The following is a 20,125-nucleotide window of genomic DNA, read 5'->3' on the forward strand; positions in this document are numbered from 1 at the left end:
TGAGTGAAGGCTTGTCTATGAGTCTGCAGCTCTTTCCTATCTTCATCTTTCGCTGCCTTTCTGCCAACAAATATTTCTGCCCATGTATTTCCTTTCTCATCTCCTTACTTACAACTCTGGCCTTAAAAAAGGGTAGGCCACTTCATTTGCCTCTTTCCAAGCTATCATTGGGCTTCCTGGTGGTTCAGATGGAAAAGAATATGTCTGCAATGCAGGAGACCTGTGTTTGATCCTTGGGTCAGGAAGATCCCCTGGAGAAGAGAATGGCTACCCACTCCAGTATTCATGCCTAGAGAATACTATGGACAGAGGAGCCTGGTGGGTTACAGCCCATGGAGTTGCAAGGAGTCAGACATGACAGAGCAACTAACAACACAGAGACACACAGACACACAGAGACACACAGACACACAGAGACACACAGACACACAGAGACACACAGACACACACAGACACACACAGACACAGACACACAGAGACACACACAGACACACACTCTCAAGCCATCATTAATTCCTTCATTTAAAAAATATTTGTTGAATATCCATCAGTTTTTAGGTATTGTTAAAGATGTTGCAGAAAAACAAAGAAAACCTCAGTTCTCACAAAACTTATATTCTATAAACTGCTTATATTGCTAGGGCTAGAAGAGATTTATTGGATCTTCTAGTATATCCATATATTGAGTTCTTAGTTATGATTATTGCAATTTTCAATTCCATAACTTTCATTTGATTCTTTTTAATAGATTCCCCATCTTGTCATCTGTATTCCTGGACAAATTTATCATGGTTATTTAAAAGTCTGTGTTTAATAATGGCAAAATATGTATCTCTCATGGGTGTCTTCCTACTGTCACTTACAGTCCCATAATTTTTTGCCATTTGGCAATGTTTTTTGCTGTGTATGGTAACTTTTGACTAAATAATAATCACTGTGAAAACTGTGAGGTATTTTGAGAATCTGAAAGATTCTGTCCTCTTCTATCAAGGATTTAATAGTTTTTGTTTTTATTTTTGACAATTTTAGGCTGTGAGGAAAATGTATTAATCCAAACTGTGATTGAGCTGAATAAAGCTAGGTTTCAGTTTCAAGAAGGCTGATCAATTTTCTGATTTGCTCTTTCTCGTAAGATATTCCACAGCTCTCTCACTCTCACACTCACAAGATGTATCTTTAGAAATCCCACCTAGAAGCCCAGGCATCTCACTTTGACAGTCCCTAACTCCAATTTTTGTCTCCCAAGCTCTAGGACACTGAATAAAGTTTTGCTTAGCTTTTCCTTGGCCACTTCCATGAGTGAATAAATACTGAGGAGGAAAAAGCAAATCTGAATATTAAGCTCACCTCTCTGTTATTCCATTCTCTCCAGTATTTCTCTGCGATGTCAGCCTCTCTAGTCCTTGCTGACTTTGTATTATTTCCAATGCATTCAAATTGACTTCTCTTATCTTTTCCAGTCTTACTTATTCTTATAGGAAGAAAGGCTAGTCTTTACAAATTAATTCACCATAGCCAGAAATATAAAACTCTTACTACAAGAATTTTTTAAAAGTAGCCAAGGTTCGTTTTATCACCCTTCGGGCCTGGTAGCTTTATCCTATTCTCTAGTCAAGGATGATAGCTCTCTTCACCATCACTTATCTTATAAATAAAGGCTATCATACTAAGGAACAACTAGTAAGATGCTATGGATGGATCATGTATCTTCATCACTGAAATAAAAATGCAGAGTACTGCACTATTGAATATGCATTGATAAGAACCTTATATAAATACAACAGTTTAACTTTTAGGTCCCTATAAATACTTCCAGACTACCAAAATCGAGCATTTTGTTTTTAATATGTCAAGTGATTTTATGGCTTTTGAAAAATGGCTACAGATAAGCAATTTAGTCACTAGAGGAATTTTGAATGCTGAAATATGTTCTTCTTTGCTTTACCTGACAGTAATGTACAAATAAGACTCAGGATAGCTTAGTAGACCTTTCACGGTATCTAGGTAACTTAGCTGGGTTCATCTTGAGATTGAAGTTCACTTATCTTCTCTGACATAAATATGATTTATCATTTGAACACACCCACACAAACACATGCATGCACATTTGTTTCTGTTTCCAAATTTTGAGTAGCCATTATATTTAGTGGTCTTGTTAATTTCTTTCAAATACCCAAATAGGAAACATTTTTAGCTACACAGTATGCTAGCTGAACAATCAGCTTGGAGTGCATTTCCAGCACAATCCTATCGTAATGTAAAGTTAAAATTTCAATATCTAGAATACTCCATTTTGGGTCATTCATTTTTCAGGGATGAGTGATAATTATCAGAAGTCTTTATAGTAGCAGGATGCAAGAATTTTATTTGCCTGACTGCAATGGATACTATTAAATATTCTTATAAGCCTTGTAACTACACAAAAACATAATGAAAAAACCAGGCAAGATGTAAATGGTACAGAGTACCATGGTATTAAACAATCTGATTAGCCAGTTCCATTTTCCCATTTTTCTAAATAAAGTAAAATGTAATATGGAAAGTGAAATCCACCAACAGAGGAATGGATAAAAAAGATGTGGGGTGTGTGTGTGTGTGTGTGTGTGTGTGTATGTATATATATGTGTATATATATAATGGAATATTACTCAACCATTAAAAAGAATGAAATAAGGCCATTTGCAGCAACATGGATGGACTACAGAGTGAAGTAAGTCAGACAGAGGAGGAGAAATATCATACGACATCTCTTATATGTGAAATCTAAAAAGAAATAATACAAATGAACTTATTTAACAAACAGAAAGTGACTCACAGACTTAGAAAACAAACTCATGGTTCCCAGGGGAATGGGACAGCTAAGGACTTTGGGAAGGTCACGTACACAGTGCTACATTAAAAATGGATAACCAACAAAAACCTATTGTATAGCACATGGAACTCTGCTCAATGTTATGTGCCAGCCTGGATGAGAAGGGGTTGGGGAGAAAGGATACCTGTATGTGTATGGCTGGGTCCCTTCACTGTCCACCTGAAACTATCACAACATTGATAATTGACTACACCCCAATACAAAATGTTTTTCTTGTTAAAAAAATAAAATAAAGTAAATAAAAACTCAAGAAATCAGTATAATCATAGACAAGCTTTCAAAATGCAGGATATGAAAGAGTTAAACAGAAGTACTGCAGAAATGGGAGATGAGGTAGAGGATGGAAAAGAATAAAAGGGTCAAGAAATGCTTCACTAACAAAGAGGGACTCTAAACAATGCAGAAGGCAAAAGGTTAGATATTATTTTTGAAAGTCATTTTCAAATGTTGCTTTCCATTACAGATTCCTAAAAAGAGTCTCAAGAGCAATAGAAAAGAATGGATGGACTAGAAAATGGGCACCTAGGCCTCTTATCCTCCACTTCAATCATTCGATTTATATTTTATGTTCTGTAAGATTGTGGAGTGGAAAGGGTTTCTAAGGCTCTCTCACTCTCTCTCCCCCCCCACCCCTTATTTATTTAAACATAAAATCAAAGTCAGAATCTATACTCTGGAAACCTAAAGCCCAGCCTTTCACACCGTGTTTCTCTTTCCACTTCTTCCTATAGCAATAATGAATAACACTCACTACTGATCACCTTTTCTCAGAGGCATCTGTTATGAAGGAAGATCTATCTATGTATCTGTCTCTCTATCATCTATGTTATCTATCTATAAGAGCAAGCATGTCCTGAAATATACAAACTTATATTAAAGTATATGAGAAACCGATAGTCTGTTCCTCCTTCAATAATTGAATCAATGAAAGTTCAGTGAGAGGAGTTGAAACACCTTCCCAAGATGATTTAGCTAATTAAAATCTGAATCTGAACTTCGAATTGTCCCTGTAGTCACTGACTAATATCCACCACTGATCAGCTTTTCTCATATCCACCTCTGAGAAGGAAAGTGACAATTCTATTCCAGTTTCTATCCACAGACTTTAGAGACTCTTTATTCATTCAATCCCCAATGATTTTATTTACTAACCATTTCCAGAAGTTTCTTCAAAGGAGGTTTCTATGTTTGTCAGAGACGCAGTACACGAATGGATACGTGATTTCAAAGTATAGCTTGATTAACTCTTCCTTTAACTTGAACACCCATATCAATAGAATAGTGGGAATTTTCCAGTGATTGAAATACTGAGGCTTAATGAGAATGTACTCTGACTAGAATTTATACATATTTGATCAACCCACACATCTAATACAATTTAAATACAAAATGGATAAATATATTACACATTTTAAAGCATAAATTTATAATATATTAAAGTATATTATCTTTCTAATACAAATTGTTAGCAGATAAAACTATACACTATCCAAATAATATGATAAAAACTGAAACCTGCCCTCTAAGGTACCTGACTAGTGGTGGTGGGGGTTTAGTTGCTCAGTCGTTTCCGAATTTTTGTGACTCCATGGACTGTAGTCCACCAGGCTTCTCTGTCCATGAGATTACACAGGCAAGAATACTGAAGTGGGTTGCCATTTCTTTCTTCAGGGGATCTTCCTGACCCAGGGATTGAACCCAGGTCTCCAGCACAGCAGGCGGATTCTTTACCACTGAGCCATCAGGGAAGCCCCTAATAATATGATACTTATTATCTAAAATGAAGGGAATTTAATCAGTCACTAAAACTGAAAATAAAATAATGTGTGGTTTTTTTAATGGTAAGATTAAAAACAAAGTGTGTCAAACATAATTATTCAATTTAAAGTATTTTTGTGCAAATTTTTCTAGGTACTGATAAACCTGTTCCTGACTTTACATGAGTTGGTAGAAAGGTGAAGAGACAATTATTTCTGTAGTACAGAGAGCAGTAAAAATTTTCTATTAAGGGCCAGATAGAATATGCTTTCAACTTTGCAGGGCATACTACTTAACTCTGCTAGGCAACCATAGGCAGTATGTAAGTAAATAGCCATGGCTTTCTTCCAAGAACATTACTTACATTATAGCCTATGGGCCAGACTCATAATTTTGCCTATAATTTCTCAACCTTTTCTCTAGTTTCAAAGATTTTCTTTTGACTCAAGTTTTTTGGCCCAACTCTTTTTTTGTCTCATGTCTGTGCCTATTTAGAGTTCAGGGGTTTCCCTGGTGACTCAGATGATAAAGAATCTGCCTGCAATGCAAGAGATCTAGGTTCGATAAGGAATTCCCAAGATAGGGGAACAGCTACCCACTCCAGTATTCTTGCCTGGAGAATTCCATGGAGAGATGAGACCAGGGAGCTACAGCCCATCAGGTCACAAAGAATTGGACACGACTGAGCAAGTAACACTTTCACTTTCTTCACTATACTTACTTTAGAACCTGATTGAATTATTTATTGAAAAATATTTTTAAACTTATAATGGATTATACATATTATTTTAAAAATTAGATTTCTCTATTTCCTTCAATTTCATCTCATGTAAATGGAACTTCTATTGCAGAATAACCGATATCAATTTCCACACTAGTTTTGGAAGGCTTCAAATTCAGGAAAAGTATTTTTCCAAAACAAACTTTTAGTAATACAGCTATACAGATATATATCTATCTAAACTTGCACTCTATGCAAATGTGTATCCATTTACACAGTTACAGTGAGTCACTGATCTTGATTTTAAGCTGTAAATAACTGAGCTTTCAAATTTTGCTTAAACACCTAAATAAGGATATTTGTGGCAGAAATAGCTAACTGGACACCAAAGATCTCTGATCCTATTTCATGCTGCAGCATTGTTGCTGGGCAGCAGCTGCCTGGACAGGGACTACATTTTCTAGATCCCTTGAAACCCAATGGAACCACGGGCCTAGTTCTCACTGCTTTGTGTTAGTTCCAGGTAAGGACATTTAGGAAGCGGGTATGCTTTCTCCACTCTCTCTCTTCTCACCAACAAGCTACATATCAATGATTGGATTGCCCTTAGAAGACACTCTGCCAAATGGACTTTTCTTGATTAAGTAATAAACTTCTATTGAATTCAGTCACCAAGACTCAGGCTTTATTTGTCGGGGTAGTAAGCATTATCTTAACTAGTGAAGTATTAAACAACAAAAGGAAAAAAATTCTATTTTTGGTAATACATCCTGGTATTTTGGTATTTAAAAGTAACACATTTTATTTGAAATCCTGGAACTCTGAAAGTGACTGTTACAAGCATTAGACTTTGCAGTGAATGTTGTTCTCCCATGTAATTCATCTCTTATTAATAATTGATGTAGAGTCATACAGCATGAATTTTTGTTTAGACAGAAAATGTGAGGAATGTTATAAAAATGAAATTCCAAACCAATGCATAGAAACTGAAAATACTGAATTAATATTATATTAAATGTATCTAAGAATAAACCACTACTTAAATATGTAAAATGGTTTAGATATTATAGTTGACACCATATCTAGAAAAACTCAATAAAACAGCACTATAGGCATTCCCAGAGAAACTTATTTTGTTCTAGATCACCCACTTCAATAAAGCAATTCATATGATTTTTTTAATTTCCCAGGGCCCATAAAACTTATGTTTATACTAAACTATATTGTCATCCTGCTTATTTAACTTATACGCAGAATACATTATGAGAAATGCTGGGCCGGAGGAAGCAGAAGCTGGAATCAAGATTGCCAGGAGAAATATCAATAACCTCAGATATGCAGATGACACCAACCTTATGGCAGAAAGTAAAGAACTAAAAAGCCTCTTGATGAAAGTGAAAGAGGAGAGTGAAAAGGTTGGTTTAAAGCTCAACGTTCAGAAAACTACGATGATGGCATCCAGTCCCATCACTTCATGGCAAAAAGATGGGGAAACAATGGAAACAGTGGCTGACATTATTTTTCTGGGCTCCAAAATCACTGAAGATGAAGACTGCAGCCATGAAATTAAAAGACGCTTGTTCCTTGGAAGGAAAGTTATGACCAACCTAGACAGCATATTCAAAAGCAGAGACATTACTTTGCCAACAAAGGTCCGTCTAGTCAAGGCTATAATTTTTCCTGGGGTCATGTATGGATGTGAGAGTTGAACTATAAAGAAAGCTGAGTGCCGAAGAATCAATGCTTTTGAACTGTGGTGTTGGAGAAGACTCTCTAGAGTCCCTTGGACTTCAAGGAGCTCCAACCAATCCATCCTAAAGGAGATCAGTCCTGGGTGTTCATTGGTAGGACTGATGTTGAAGCTGAACCTCCAATACTTTGGCCACCTGATGCAAAGACCTGACTCATTGGAAAAGACCCTGATGCTGGGAAAGATTGAAGGCAAGAGAAGGGGACAACAGAGGATGAGATGGTTCGATGGCATCACCGACACAATGGACATGGGTTTGGGTGGACTCTGGGAGTTGGTGATGGACAGGGAGGCCTGGTGTGCTGTGGTTCATGAGGTCGCAAAGAGTCGGACACAACTGAGCAACTGAACTGAACTGAACTGATGGTTTATTAGGTGTGCAATAGCATTACACCTAAAATCCAATGTATATACCTTAAATAAAAGATACTTTATTGCTAAAAATGAGCCATCTGAGTCTCCAGCAAGTCATAATCATTTTGCAACAGTAACATCAAATATCACTGATCATAGACTACCACAGTTTGCAAGATGGCTCCCAGTTTTGTTTGCATGTTAAATTGATAGAAGTTGCTTTTAGTTTAGGTAGTAGAAAACATTAAAAGATGACTAAGCCCATATGGACTGGGGACCACAAAAAGATAGACACTAAGATCTGACCTAATGGACGATTTTTAAAGACCGTGAATGGAGATACTGCCTTCCCCTCTTAAATTCTTTCATTGTCTTTCTTACTATCACTTATTATACCATTGTAAAGCCACCATTCCAATAAATCTGGGTCACACTCTCTTCCTACTACTATTTTTCTTGTGCACTACAATTTTAAGAATTCTCCAGTCACCCTAAGTGGTTAAAATCAGTAGGGTCTTTTATAAAACTAATAAATCTTGATAACTTGAGTGTTAAAGAGTATTTCCAGTTCTAGAGTGGATACTCTTAGGACCAGGCAGATAATGGAGAGTCATTGAAGATTTTATACAACCGGGATGTGCTTAGAGTAGTATTTTAGGAAATATACCAGAGGACCACTGAGTACAAAAGAATGAAGTTGGGAAAAGGGTTAAGATGTCATTTAGTTAATAAAAGCAGTGACAGTAGAAATGAAAAGGAAATGATAAATGTAAGAAACACTTCAAAAGAAAAGAAGGGTAAATGCAAATCAAAACCCCAAAGATATCACTTCACACTAGTTAGAATGTTGTTGCTGTTGTTCAGTTGCTCAGTCTTGTCTGACTCTTTGCCATGCCATGGACTGCAGCCAGGCTTCTCTGTCCTTCATCATCTCCTGGAGCTTGCTCAAACTCATGTCCATTGAGTTGGTGATGCCATCCAACCATTTCATCTTCTGTCATCCCTTTCTCCTACCTTCAATCTTTCCCAGCATCAGGGTCCATTGTAATGAATCAGCTCTTCATAGCAGGTGGCCAAAGTACTGGAGCTTCACCTTCAGCATCAGTTCTTCCAATGAACATGCTGGATTGATTTCCTTTAGGATTGAATGGTTGGATTTCCTTGCAGTCCAAGGGACTCTCAAGAGTCTTCTCCAACACCAGAGTTCAGAAGCGTCACTTCTTTGGCACTCCATTTTCTGTATGGTACAACTCTCACATCCATACATGACTACTGGAAAAACCATAGCTTTGACTGTACGGATATTTGTCGGCAAAGTAATGTCTCTGCTTTTCAATATGCTGTCTAAGTTTGTCATAGCTTTTCTTCTAAGGAGCAAGTGTCTTTTGACTTCATGGCTGCAGTCACTATCTGCAATGAAATTGGAGCCCAAGAAAATAAAGTCTGTCCCTGTTTCCGTTGTTTTCCCATCTATTTGCAATGAAGTGATGGGACTAGATGCCATGATCTTACTTTTTTGAAGGTTGAGTTTTAAGCCAGCTTTTTCACTCTCCTCTTTCACTTTCACCAAGAGGCTCTTTAGTTCCTCTTGGCTTTCAGCCATAAGGGTGGTGTCATCTGCATATCTGAGGTTATTGATATTTCTCCTGGAAATCTTGATTCCAGCTTGTGCTTTTTCCAGCCCAGGACTTCACATGATGTACTCTGCATATAGTTTAAATAAGCAGGGTGACAAAATACAGCCATAACACACTCCTTTCCCAATCTGGAATCAGTCTGTTGTTCCATGTGCAGTTCTAACTGTTGCTTCTTGACCTGCATACAGATTTCTCAGGAGACAGATAAGATGGTCTGGTATCCCCATCTCTTGAAGAATGTTCCACAGTTTATTGTGATCCACACAGTCAAAGGCTTTGGCATAGTCAATAAAGCAGAAATAGATGTTTTTCTGGAACTCTCTCACTTTTCGATGATCCAACAGATGTTGGTAATTTGATCTCCGGTTCCTCTGCCTACTCTAAATTCAGCTTAAACATCTGAGAGTTCATGGTTCACGTACTGTTGAAGCCTGGCTTGGAGAATTTTGAACATTACTTTGCTAGCATGTAAGATGAGCGCAACTGTGCAGTAGTTTGTACATTCTTTGGCATTGTCTTTCTTTGGGATTGGAATAAAAACTGACCCTTTCCAGTCCTGTGGCCACTGCTAAATTTTCCAAATTTGCTGGCATATTGAGTGCAGCACTTTAACAGCATCATCTTTTAGGATTTGAAATTGCTCAACTGGAATTCCATCACCTCCACTAGCTGTGTCTATAGTGATGCTTCCTAAGGCCCACTTGACTTCACATATCAGGATGTCTGACTCTAGGTGAGTGATCACACCATTGTGGTTATCTGGGTCATTAACATCATTTTTGTATAGTTCGTCTGTGCATTCTTGCCACCTCCTCTTTGTATCTTCTGCTTCTGTTAGGTCCATACTGTTTCTCTCCTTTATTGGATCCATCTTTGCATGAAATGTTCCCTTGGTATCTCTAATTTTCTTGAAGAGATCTCTAGTCTTTCCCATTTTATTGTTTTCCTCTATTTCTTTGCATTGATCACTTAAGATGGCTTTCTTGTCTCTCCATGCTATTGTTTGGAACTCTGAATTCAGACAGGTATATCTTTCCTTTCTCCTTTGCCTTTTGCTTCTCTTCTTTTCTCAGCTATTTGTAAGGCCTCCTCAGACAACCATTTTGCCTTTTTGCATTTCTTTTTCTTGGGGATGGTTTTGATCACTTCCGCCTGTACAATGCTACAAATCTCTCTTCACAGTTTTTCAGGCACTGTTTCTATCAGATCGAATCCCTTGAATCTATTTGTCATTTCCACATTATAATTGTAAGGGACTTGATTTAGGTCATACCTGAATGACCTAGTGGTTTTCCCTACTTTCTTCAATAGCCAGTTAGAATGGCTATTATTAGACCATTATATCTACTACTGTGGGCAGGAATCCCTTAGAAGTGATGGAGTAGCCATCATGGTCAACAGAAGAGTCCAAAATGCAGCACTTGGATGCAATCTCAAAAATGACAGAATGATCTCTGTTCGTTTCCAAGGCAAACCATTAAAATGATAAGAAATAGCAAATGTTGGTGAGGATGTAGAGAAGAGGAAATTCTTGGGCACTGTTGGTAGTAATTTAAGTTGGTACAATAACTATGGAAAACAGTATGAAATAAATTTTCTAAAAAGTTAAAATTAGAGTTATAATATGATATAACAATTCCCCCTTTGGGTATTTCTCTGAAAAATACAAAATCACTATTGGAAAGATGTCTAGGACTTCTATGTTCATTGCACATTTACATAAGTAGACAAGGCATGAAAATAGCATTGTGTTCATTGATGAAAATTGATAAAAGAAAGTATAGTCTCTCTCTGCATATACACAATGGAATATCATTCAGCCATAAAAAGGAGGAAATTTTGCCACTTGAGACAACATGAATGAACCCTGAGGGCATTATGCTAAGTAAAATAAGATAGATAAAGGCAAATATTATATTATCTCATTTATTTGTGGAATCTTAAAAAAATATAATACTCATAGCTGTATCGGTAGCTCATCCACAAAGAATTATTCTCACATGCACATGGAACATAATCTAGGGTAGACCATTTGTGGTAGGCCACAAAACAAGTCTTAGCAAATTCTAGAAGACTGAAATTGTACTAAGTATCTTCTCTGATCATAATGGCATGAAACTAGGAATCAATAACAAGAGGTAAATTGGAGCATTCACAAAAACATGAAAATTAATCAACACTCTGCTGAACATCCAATGGATCAAATGAAATGAAAACGGAAACTGAGACCAAAGTTACCAGAAGAAAGGAAATAAAGTTTAGAACAGGAATAAATGAAACAAAGAATAGGAAATCAGTAGAAAAAATTAATCAAATTAATGGTTCTTTGAAAAGATAAAATTATCAAAGCTTTAGCTAGACTAACCAAGGAGAAAAGAGAAAGGACTTAAATAAATAAAATTATAAATGAAAAAGGAGACATTACAACAGATATCATGGAAATTCCAAGATTATAGAAGGCTGGAGATCAGCCCTGCGATTTCTTTGGAAGGAATGATGCTAAAGCTGAAGCTCCAGCACTTTGGCCACCTCATGCGAAGAGTTGACTCACTGGAAAAGACTGATGCTGGGAGGGATTGGGGGCAGGAGGAGAAGGGGACGACAGAGGATGAGATGGCTGGATGGCATCACTGACTCAATGGACATGAGTCTGAGTGAACTCCCGGAGTTGGTGATGGACAGGGAGGCCTGGCGTGCTGGGATTCATGGGGTTGCGAAGAGTCGGACACGACTAAGCAACTGAACTGAACTGAACTATGAACAGTTATATGCCAACAAACTGTACAACCTAGAAGAAATGGGAAAACAATTAGAAACATACAACTTACTAAGATTAAATCAGGAAGAAATAGTAAATCTGCATAGATTAAATACAGGGAAGGAAATTAAACCAGTAATCAAAACTTTACCAGCAAAGAAAAACTCAAGATCAAATGGCTTCACTGGCAAACTTAATCAAATAAATAAATTAAACCAATCCTTCTCAAACTCTTCTAAAATGTCAAAGAGAAGGGGACATTCCTAAACCTATTTTAGAAGGCCAGGATCATATTGATTTCACCAGAGACTCCCTGGTGGCTCAGATGTAAAGAATCTGCCTGCAATGCAGGAGACCCTGGTTTGATGCCTGAATTGGGAAGATCCTCTGGAGAAGGAAATGGCAACACACTCCAGTATTCTTGTCTGGAGAATCCCATGGACAGAGGAGCCTGGTGGGCCACAGTCCATGGGGTCACAAAGAGTCAGACACGACTGAGCGACTAGCACACATACTAATACCAAAACCAGAAAAGGATGATACAAGAAAAGAAAAGCATGGCTCAATACTGCTGATGAGTACCGATACGAAAGTTCTCAATAAAAATCTAGCAAACCAAATTCTGCAGCACATTAAAAGGATTAATCACCATGATCAAGTAAGATCTATCTGAGATGCAAGGATATCTCAACACATGTCGTGCTAAGTCAGTTCAGTTCTGTCCAGCTCATTGCAACCACTTGGACTGTAGCCCAGCAGGTTCCTCTGTCCATGGGATTCTCCAGGTAAGAACTCACTCTCCATGTGGGTTGCCATGGCCTCCTCCAGCGGGCTATTTTGACCCAGGCATTGAACTCACAACTCTTATGTCTCCTGCATTGGCAGCTGGGTTCTGGACTACTAGTGCTACCTGGAAAGCTCCATATTTCAACATTTGCAAATCGACGGATATGACACTTCACATCTCTTTCACAGAACAAAAGAAAAGGATCATGGTAATCTTAATAGATACAGAAGAAGCATTTGACAAAATTTAACATCCATTCACGATTTTAAAAAAGACCACTTACAAATTAGGCATAGAAGGAACATACATTAACATAATAAAGACCATATATTACAAGGCCACAGTTAACATCCTATTCAATGGTGAAAGGTTAAAACTTTTCCTCTAAGATCAGAAATAGACAGGGGTTCTCACTCTCACCATTCCTATTCAACATGGAAGTCCTAGCTAGAGCAACCAGGCAAGAAAAATAAGTGAAATTCAGAACTGAAAAGGAAGATGCAAAACTGTCTTTATTTGCAGATGATGTAATTTTATATGTAGAAAACCCTAAAGATTACCTCCCCCCAAAACTGTTATATTTAATATAAACAGATATTTAATCAAATGAATTCAGTACAGTTTACAGGATACAAAATAACATATAAACATTCATAATTTTCTGATACACTAACTATACATTTTGTGAAAAACAAAGAAATCTATTTCATTTATATTATCAAAAAACAATAAAATACTTAAAAATAAATTTAACTAAGAAAGTGAAAGATCTCTACTCTAAAAACTACAATATACTAGTGAAAGCAATCAAAGAAGACACAAGGAGATGGGAAAGTATTTCATATTCATGGACTGGAACACTTGAGATTTTTAAAATGTCAATACTACTAAAAGCCATCTATAGATTCAATGCAATATCAATATTACAATGATATTTTTTATAGAAGCAGAAAAAACACTCCTCAAACTTATATGGAACCACAAAAGATCCTGAAGAGCCAAAGAGATTCTGAGAAAGAATAAAAGAGCAGGAGATACCAGACTTCCTGATTTCAGGATATACTATAAAGGTACGGTCATCAAAACAGTATGGGGCTAACATAAAAACGAATAGACCAATGGAAGCAAATCGAGAGCTCAGAAATAAACCTAAGCATACATGGTCTACTAACATTTGACAAGGAAGTAAGAATACTCAGTGGAGAAACTACAGGCTTTTTAATAAATGGTGCTAGGTAAATTGGATATTTAAATGTAAAAGAATAAAACTGGACCCACATCTTATACTACTCACAAAAATTAACTAAAAATGCATCAAAGTTTATAAGACCTGAAACCATGAAACTCTTAGTATAAAACACTGGAATAAAACTCCTTGACATGAGTATTGTTAATGATCTTTTGGATATGACACCTAAAGCATAAACAATTTAAAAAGAAAAGTGTAACTGTATCAAGCTATAAAGCTTATACACAGAGAAAACCATCTTCAAGGTGAAAAGACAACCTATGGAATGGGAAAAATATATTTGTAAACTTTAAATCTGATATAGATATACATACAGTTTAATAGCAAATAAACAAATAATTTAAAAATGAGCCAAGAGCTGAATAGACATTTTTCCAGAAAAGATACATGAGTGTTCAATAGTTTCATGCTCAATCAACATCACTAGTCATAAGGGAAAGGGAAGTCAAAACTACATCACACCTGTTAGAATGGCAACTATCAAAAAGATTAAAGATAACAAATGTTGCAGTGGAGTAGAAAGAAAATCCATATGGTTGGTGGGATTATAAATTGGAGCAGTCACTATGGAAAGCAGAAGCTTCCCTGATAGCCCTGCTGCTGCTGCTAAGTCGTTTCAGTTGTGTCTGACTCTATGCGACCCCAGAGACGGCAGCCCACGAGGCTCCCCCGTCCCGGGGATTCTCCAAGCAAGAACACTGGAGTGGGTTGCCATTTCCTTCTCCAATGCATGAAAGTGCAAAGTGAAAGTGAACTTGCTCAGTTGTATCCGACCCTTAGCGACCCCATGGACTGCAGCCTACCAGGCTCCTCCATCCATGGGATTTTCCAGGCAAGAGTACTGGAGTGGGGTGCCATTGTCTTCTCCGCCTGATGGCCCAGTGATACAAAATCTGCCTGTAATGCAGGAACCACAAGAGACTGCATGGAACCGTGGGCTCAGTCTCTGGGTCAGGAAGATCCCCTGGAGGAGGGCATGGCGACCCACTCCAGTATTCTTGCCTGGAGAATCCCATGGACAGAGGAGCCTGTTGGACTATAGGATCACAAAGAGTTGCACATGACTGAAGTGACTTAGCACACACACACACACAGAAAGCAGTATGGAGGATCCTTAAAAAATTAAAAATAGAAATACCATATGACCTAGCAATTCTACATCTAGGCGTATATCCGAAGGAAATGAAAGCATTAACTCAAAAACATATCTGCAATCCTATGCTCACAAAAGCATTGTTTTTAATGACCAAGACATGGAAACTTCCTCAGTATCCACCAATGGATGAAAAAAGAATTTGTGGTATATTTATAGCCACAACTGAATATGATTTAACCATTAAAAAGTGAAGAAATCCTACTATTTGCAACAATATGAATGGACCTTGAAGGCTTTATGCTAGGTGATAGGTCAGACAAAGATAAATACTGTATGATCTCACTTCTGTGTGGAATCTTATAAAAGAAAAGAATAAAAAAAAAAAAAAAAACCCACAACTAACTCATAGGAAGAGATCAGACTTGTGGTTACTAGAGGCAGAGGGTGGAGGAAGGTGGTCAAAAGTTACTTGTAGTTATGATACTTAGATACTAGGGATGTAACGGACACGTGGTGATTATAGCTAATGTTTCAGGGGGCATATACGAAAGATGTTAGGAGAGTAACCCCTGAGAGTTTTCATCACCAGAAAATTTCTCATTTTTCCTTTATTTTAAACTGTTCCTATATTTAAAAGATGATGTTAGCTCATAATCATCTCAGAATACATGTAAATTAGACCATCTAGCTATATGCCTCAAATTTCTAATGTGACCTGCATCGATTATTTCTCAATAAAACTGGAGAAGAAAAAAACAAAAATGAATATCTAGATACAGAAAACAGATTAATGGTTCAGAGGCATGGGGGAAGGGATGGAGGGAATCGGCAAAATGGATGAAGGTGGTCAGAAGGTACAAACTTTCAGTTATAAGGTACATAAGTTGTGGATATATAATGCATAGCACAGTGACTATAGTTAATGAGAGTGCACTGTATACTTGAAAGTTGTTAAGAGAGTAAATCTTGGAAAGGTTTCACCCCAGGAACAAAACTTTAACTGTGTGTGGTGATAGATGGTAACTACTTTGATAATCATTTTGCAATATATACATATATTAAATCATTACTTTGTATATATAAAACTGGTATATGATAGCACATGTCAATTATATCTCAATTTTTAAAAGAAAAGAAAGGTTAGATTTGGTTTTTTTTTATAGGTATACTTATTTATTTATTTATTTTTAAAATTTTATTTTTACTAGATTTGGTTTTAAACATAAAGAGCTGGGTGTGAAAATGGGATACTCGGAGGTATTCAACAGGCAACTGAAAATAAAGGATATCAGCTTGTCAGGACATCAGGTCTGAACATACAGATATGAAAGGAAACCTGATACGTGAATCCAACCAAGATGACCTTAATGTTCCCCTAAGCCTAACTAAACTTTAGACAGATTTCTTTTAGTCTAAATACTCTAGCTTCATTTTTCTTAGAGCATTTACTTTAGAAAATGTGTAATTGTAAATTATTGGTCTGGCCCATCAAGATGTTAATTGTCTCCCAGCCTCTTGCTAGTTTTATAACCCAGGAAAGTCTTGTTCAAGGACCTGGGAGGCATCTCTTTGAAATGTAATCTTCAAGAAAGATAGTGTTTTTATCCCTCAGTCTCTATGGGAGGGTATGAGCCTAACTTCAATAAGCACCAATTAGCAAACACAGATGGTCTATACACATTGATCAACCTCCCCCAAGTACTCTTTTCTATGAGTTTTCCACAAGCTCATCCCACTGCTTTAAGCTCTCTTGCCTTTTGTCTCAGCAGAGTTGAGGTCAATATCTCTCATCTATTGCAAAGGTTTTGAATAAAGTCTTCCCTTTCTGTTTAACTTTTCCAGTACAGTTTTGCAGTTTTTCTTTGTCACATCCATCAGAGCCATGGGAGTGTCTGAAATACCCAAGAAAGACAATGAGAAAGAGATGAAGGACAATTATGTAAACTGGGGAAACTCAACCATTTAATTATAGGACTGAAAAAGGAACTGAAGAAGTAGGAAGAAAACACAGAATATATAAAACAGAATTTACAGGCCAGGAGAATCCCAAGAAGGGATATGTCAACAGTATCAGTTCTGCATTAAGATATGGAAAATTGACTACTGAAAAAAATGAATAAAAAGCAATTGGACAAAATGAGTAGGAGATGTATTGATATTTTTTCTAACATCTTTATTGAATGTACACTGTGTGCCATGAGATTTTTAAAGTTTGGGTTTCAAAGGTGAGTGAGACAAGCATACAACTTACATTAAGTTGGAAAAGACAAATAATAATAAAATGACAATATTAATAATAAAAGTAATATCAGAAATGATAGATGCTATCAAGGAATTTGAAGATAATGCTCCACTAGAAAGTGACTCAAAAAATATTTTTATTTTTGATTGGTTTGGCCTCTCTGAAGAAAGGGTAATAAGGCTGTGATCCGACTTACTGGGCGGAGCCAGCCATGAAAAGCTGACATGCTATGGCAAAGATCCTGTTGCAGGAACAACTTGGTTAAGTTCAAAGATGCAGAGGGTGGCTATAGTGCAGTGAATGAGCCTGAGAACTGTATGAGATGAGATTTACAGAGACCATAAAATTGCAGACCAGAGTATGGTATTGGGATTTTATTTTCAGTGTGAAGTGAAGCCAGTGGAGGGTTTAAGCATGAGTGACATCATCAAGTTTATGTTTTAAAAGGATAACTCTGACAACTTTATGGAGACTGAATTTTAGAAAGATGCATGATGGGAAGTGAGAGATCCTTCAGGACTCTGCAGCCCTCCAGGCTAGAAACTGTAGCGGCTTGGACCAGGGTTCATGACATAAGCAATTTCAATAAAAAAGAGAGGCCAGGAGTCAGATTTGTGTTAGAGGAAGTAAAGATGGGTGCTGTGGGAGCAGGGACCACAGATATCATCTCTTCTTACATGCTTTGAATGTGGGATTTGGAGGCCAGAAATGAGAAGCATTAAAAATCTTTTTCATGTAAAGGAATAATGGGATTTTCAGAAGAGGAAAAACAAATGGATGTAAAGGAGAAAATGAGTTTCCCGCAGAAGGAAACGGTTTAACTTTTGAAACAGAAAGAGCAAACATAAAGAAAGCTGTTCCAAAGAATGTAGATGATTCTTGGAATGTTGTAAACCTTTCTATAGTTTAATAAATGAACAAGAACTCCTAATTTTCTTTCCTTTCTACTTTGGAAGAAGAAAATACAAAATGGGTAAGATAAATAACAATGGAATATAAAGCCTAGCAAATGTTAATTTGTACCGCTGGAACCTCAGCTATTCTGGAACTTTACAGATTAGCATCAGTGACTACATCCTGTATGAGCTGTCACTGAACCCTCTCTATGGATCTCAGAGGAACTACACAGGAAAATCACAGTGTAAGAGGACCAGAGTGAAAACAAAGTAAAGTAAAACTCACTGCTGCTGCTACTGAAACCACTATTCCTACTACTACTACTGAGCATAAAAACAATAATTAACTGTTACAGATTAAGAAATTTCTAAAGATCTCCCGTCTGAATAGAACTGGTTTATAGAAAAAGGCCTAAAAAGACTGTACCTTTCCTAAAAAAGGAAACCAGTGAAATTCTGAAGATGTTTCTGAATATGAAATTTATGCTGGAAAGTCATTCAGAGCATGGGACCCAACTCTTCACTAATGTGTCCTTCTAGCTCCTCAACTAACTTATGAGAGTAAAGATTATGAATACAATGGCCAGAGGGGAATTCTTCTTTTTCCATAATCTATTTTTAAAAAACTTTCAAAAATAAGAGAATCTCTAGCAGTTGCAACAGCAACTATAGCCCACAGGATGAAAACATTTTTTGCCTTGGTGCCCCCAAAAGACAAGGCATGTTGACCTTTGATATTTTTGTTAGAGGATATTCCCTCAAATGGAAATTGATCTCTCAGTGCTTTTTATTGTCACTCTAATAGATACTTTCTGGGGAGCTAGACTAAGAGGTAAAATATTTTGGTGGCATTATATGAACATACTATCATTGTCATTCATTTCTGAAATTACATCATGATAATGACTCCTTATCAGGTATACCTTTTGTTTCAAGATCAGTAAGTTCTGCCAAATTTCCAGTATGTAGGGTTTATAGTTGTGTTACTGACAAGGAGTAGAGAGATGTTCATAGTAGCTTAGAGGGTGGACCAGAATATCACCAGTATCTCTTAGAGTTCCAAGATTATATGAAGTCTGTGCTTCCTATGAGAAGCACAGGACTGTGAACCTGTGTCATCTCAGCTCCTAAGCTAAACTCCTAGGAAGATATTGTAAATGGCGGTGGTGGGGGGAGAGGGGGTGCCTGCTGCGCAGGGGGAATGTTTACAGTACTCCAAGCACAGTCTGCTGCTTGCTCCTTGAAGCTCCCAAGACATCTAGATGATTATTTCTTTCCATAATAAGCTTATGGAAGGTGAATTTTTGTGGCCTGGGGATTGGTGTGAGTTTCATTCACAGCCTGCTTTGCTGTACTCCCTTTAAGAGTGGAAAGTGTATATGTCATCTCTAATTGGAACTCCCAGACAGAAATGATGCCATCAGGGAACTTAAAATATGTGGCCGTTTGAATCACCCTGCAGACCAACCATATTGCTATAAAGCAAATAATTTACATTTAAATAACTTATCTGCATTCACCTAATTTAAAAGTAATCTTTATTCTTTCTCAACTAATCCCCAAACTTATGGACTAGTTTGATCATATTTGTGCAATAAAATTGAAATTTTCAGATATGGTAGGTAATCAATTTTAGTCACCTCATCTGCGTTTCCAATCTCATTACAGATTGCAATTTTCAGTGCAGATTACATGATGACCCATCAGTGGCTTTGTTGTTTCTGAATTACTGATTCCTTGCCTACTGCCAGATAAGAACAAAGCCTATGCATCAGCCTGACAGCTTGCAAACAGAAAATGGGCTTGTAGGATTGGATTTAAATCCCAGGTGTAGGGGATAATTACCACATCACTCATGCAGTAACTGAAAAATGGTATTTCAACAAGAAAAATTACATTCCTTTTATAGTGCCAACAGAAATCATTATTTGAGGCTTCACACTGATTCACTGTATCATTACATGTGCACTGTACTCATTAAATGTAATGTTTGTTGCAACATAAA

The sequence above is a fragment of the Ovis aries genome, chromosome 18 (assembly GCF_016772045.2).
Source record: "Ovis aries strain OAR_USU_Benz2616 breed Rambouillet chromosome 18, ARS-UI_Ramb_v3.0, whole genome shotgun sequence".
NCBI lineage: Eukaryota > Metazoa > Chordata > Mammalia > Artiodactyla > Bovidae > Ovis > Ovis aries.